At 30.0% G+C, this 4,305-nt stretch overlaps 1 pseudogene; it reads right to left on the bottom strand.

Annotated features, from left to right (window-relative positions):
* Positions 1 to 2,029, bottom strand: part of LOC111301975 (protein APEM9-like) — a 2,406-nt pseudogene extending 377 nt beyond the window's left edge.
* Positions 2,030 to 4,305: the final 2,276 nt, after the last annotated feature.

Here is a 4,305-nt window from a genome sequence, read left to right as displayed (position 1 = left end):
AGTAAAGCATGTTTCGTATCCAGAGCTGCAAAAGTTGGGATGAGTCGGATATTTGAATATCATCTGTGTTCCTCAGGGTAAAAAGGAATTAATGATATCAACATCTATGCATCCATGAAAGAACAAGAAGACAATCTTACCTCTGAAAAGAAACTTCTTTCCTTCGAGAGATGAAATATATGAAAAGGATAAGAGAGCCAATCAAAATTTTCCCATTAGATATGACCATCTGATAATTACTGAACCTCAATGTGATATTACGAAACCACCGTAGACAGCCATATGGCTGTCTGTACAGTTTCAAAGTTGACTGCATCGAATTGTCTCTCCATTAACCGGGCAACTGTTCTTTGAGCCTTTTGGTGTCCCCTCGGGCACATTTGGCCCCTTCACAGAAGAATGAGATTCATATTTTGCTTGAGGCAAATGTGACAAGGAGCCTTGTGATAAACGATTTACCTTTGTGGAATATAGGGAGTGTAATCTTCTAAAAAAATTCCTAGAATAATACGTGTATCTTTAGTAAGTTGGTGCAATACATTCAACACCATGACAAGCAAAATGCTAGAAAATAAATTGGTCAAAGCATGTCAGATGTGAAATTGCATGACATGAGACAGAACCTCCTTGTAGTTGCAAATACATCAGCAGTCCACCTTATGAAATGGATTGCACGTCAAAGGAAGAAATAATACATGACAGACAAATGGATTTAAGAACTAGGAACCTAATAAAGACTTAAAATAACACCTAACTATAAACAAAATAACTTGAATATAAGGCCATAATAAATATGAAACTTAGCCAATGTGAGATAACACGGTTTTAAAACTCCCGCTTTCTTGCAGGCCCAATGATAACAGCTAAAAAATTGGGCCTAAGACTGGGCCAATAAATAAGGGGTAACAAATATGAAAAACAAACAAGGCAACAAAAAATTTGGGTTTTACTACCATATCAAGCATATTTCGATAAAAAAAAAAAATCTTAGTTAAGCATAAAAGGTCATTAGCTAACAATAAATTTAACTGATGGGAGTGACCCATCAGTTAAATTTATTAATTAATTCAAATAATAAAAAATTTCTTTCAATTCAAAAAATACAAATATTTTTCAAAAATCGTTTTTCAAAAATTGTTTTTTGTGAACAAATGTAGCTGAAATTTTGAAGAAAAAATTTTCTCTAGACACCCCTAGAATTTATCCTTTGACACTCTCTCCGTCGACAAAATTGGTAAATCCACTGACAATTTTTTATATAATATAAATGGACACCACAAAAAAATCTTGGATCTATCACCGGGTGCTTGGTTAAAATAAGATGACTGGAGAACCGAAACTAGACTTTATATAATACAGGTAACGGTAAAATCTTCAACTTCCATTCACAAGTGAGACTTCAACAAGTATGGCAATGTCATAGTAAAACATGATTAAATCTGTAGCCTCAGAAAATAAGAAAGAGGGGGAGCAAAGTTGTAGTAGAATCATCAGGGAGTCATAGCTTCTTTTTTTCCTCATGATTATGATGCTATGTTATGCAGGACATCTACGATTCTGAATGAGCTCAAAACATTATTTGTTTCAGTTGAAGAAATCCCTGTTCAAGTTCTTCTTACTGGGTAATCTTTTCTTTCTTCTATTCATTCAAAATACTTATGATTTACGCGTTCTAAGTGCTTCTCGGATCTTACATAATATTCTGTACTAATACCGCTTTGAATTTGTTATCCCATTCTGAATCCAGCTTTTTAGGTGGTCAAATTGTATAATTTTATCCCTTTTATTCTCATCAGCCAACTATAAACTCATCACCAATTATAGATTGAGGCGGCCTCTTTGGTTTATTATGGAGGAAGCTAACGCTGCAGCCTCCTCATAAATGGAGCAAACCAAGAAGCTATTACAACAACCAAACCAATATCATCAATAAAGTCGCACAAAAACTTCAATTTAAAAAAAAATGGTTTTCAAATTAATCATTGAAATTACCTCTCTGAAAGCTCAATTCGTACCTAAACTGCGTCATTCGGCTTCCAATAAATTAGGCTAAAATGAAGAGAGTTAAAGGGCGCGATGAGCCTTGCATTATAACCCTTCAGTTGGTTTTATTAATGGTTGTCCCGGGTCTAAACCAATGGAAAAAGGAACAGCAAAGCAAACAGAACATCCAGAATCTAAAAAATACAATTTTTTATTTTCGGACGAATGAGTTAAATTAGAGCTATTAAATATTTAAATTTGATCAATTCTAAATAAATTTGTACGAATCCCCGATTCACTGTAGGAGTACAATTAAAAAATATACAAGGATTTAAACATTAATGAATAAAAAATAAATAAAATATAAAATATATAAAAATTTATATCATTTAAAGTATTTGAATATTTACATTAATTAATCTAAAAAATATTGAGATATAAAAGGAATTCATTGAATAATAATTTTCTTGTCATCGAGATTAAATTATGAAAAATAATTAAACATTGTTAGTATTGCACTATAAAAAAAAAAAATTTGTCACTGCAAAGGTTTAAGGTTTTAGTAACTTTTTTTTAACGTTTAGCGATGTTTATAAACGTCACTAAAAAATTTGTGATGTTTGTGAAAAATAATAGTTAAAGTGTCAGTTATACACGTATAACAAAAAATAGCAATATTTTTTTATAAAACGCCACTATATTAGTAGCGTTTGTATATGAAAAATATCACTATATTAACGATGTTTGTATCTAAAAAATGTCGTTATTTTAGCAATATTTGTAAATTTAAGATGCCGCTAATTTAGTAGCATTTTTATCAAAAAAATATCGTTACTTTGGTGACGTTTGTATAAAAAAAAATGTCGTTAATTTAGCGACATTTTCTAGTAAGAGCGCTGCTACTTTTAATGGTATTTTATGATACAAATGTCACTAAATTATTTATTTAATGACATTTTTGAATGCAAATGTCGCGAAATTAATAAATGTATTTTTTAAAAATAAAAAATTTATGTTAATATTTATTATTTTCATAAACAAGCTTAAATTTAGAAACTGAAATTAATATAAACTTAATTCACATTCAAATATGGATCTAATTAGCACAAAGTTTAATAATTAGTATAATAACATTCAAATTTTTTTAATACATTAACAAAATAAAAATTAAAATATATGAAATTGATGATTGCATAGATTTTGAAGGCTGCCAATTGATGAAGGAATTTTTTTCACCTTGGTCACTAGCATGCTCAAGAACCTACTGAATAATACCATACAAATTTTAACACTTCATTATAAGCTTTTTTATATTAAAAAATATAAATATTTACTAAATATAATACCTGAGTTAGTGGACCACCGAGATCAATTGCTAAAAATTGTTGTTGCACAAAATTCATAAAATAATCAAATCGATCATGCAACTATTAAAATTTTGTATGCTCTTGCTGCATTCTAGCATGTTCTTCCTTAATTTTGGCATGCTCCTGTTCTTTTTCTGCTTCCATTTACTGGAAACGTTGTTACATAGTTTGCAACTCCTCTCTTAATATTGAAATGTCTCACGAAGACTGACTTGCTGAGAATGTAAATTGCTAAGAGCTACGTCTATAGTAGGTAGATAGTGTTGGACTTAATCCAAGGCCTCGGACCCGTCCATGCCTTTTTTTCTAGCAACTTTTATGAATATCTGATTTTTCAATTCTTACATGTTGAGAGAACCATTAAATGCTACTTCAATCTCAGCAGCCATTTTCTCTTTCGCTTTCTCCTGTAAATTAGTTATATACAACTATCAAGTTTAATGATTAATTGGTAATATGTTAAAAAGAGTAAATTTTACTTTCTGTTAAAATAGATGTTACAAATTACCACAATTTTTTATGTTTCAACATTCATATAAGATCTGTCTTTTTTTTTTTTGTGTTAAGCAAAAAAGTTTCACATGTCCAATTTTACCACCATCAAAATCTCCTATACAAAAACATATGTTATTTGATAGGATACATATCAACCGTAACTTATTCATGCATATCAAGCCTGTCAATCAAGTTTAAAATTTTTGAATAATTTTAATATCATGTATTTATATTTTGGCCCCTTAACAACACAATTGTCTTAAACAAATGCAAACAATAAAAGCATTTTGGCCTTTTACACATATCGATCATGGAAACCAAATTCAATTATTTGGACAAGTTTAATGTCATGGATTGAAGTCGTTCAAACTATTGAAAGCCATCCAAAAGTTTAATTTGTATTTTTGCCTTTTAAAGGCAAAAATAGTCCTAAATAGACATAAACGACAACTTTTTCACC

The sequence above is a fragment of the Durio zibethinus genome, chromosome 15, assembly GCF_047325235.1.
Source record: "Durio zibethinus cultivar Kanyao isolate XHJ-2024 chromosome 15, ASM4732523v1, whole genome shotgun sequence".
Classification (NCBI taxonomy): domain Eukaryota; kingdom Viridiplantae; phylum Streptophyta; class Magnoliopsida; order Malvales; family Malvaceae; genus Durio; species Durio zibethinus.
The sequence above is the reverse complement of the archived record's forward strand: the minus strand, read 5'-3'. Positions and strand labels throughout refer to the sequence as shown.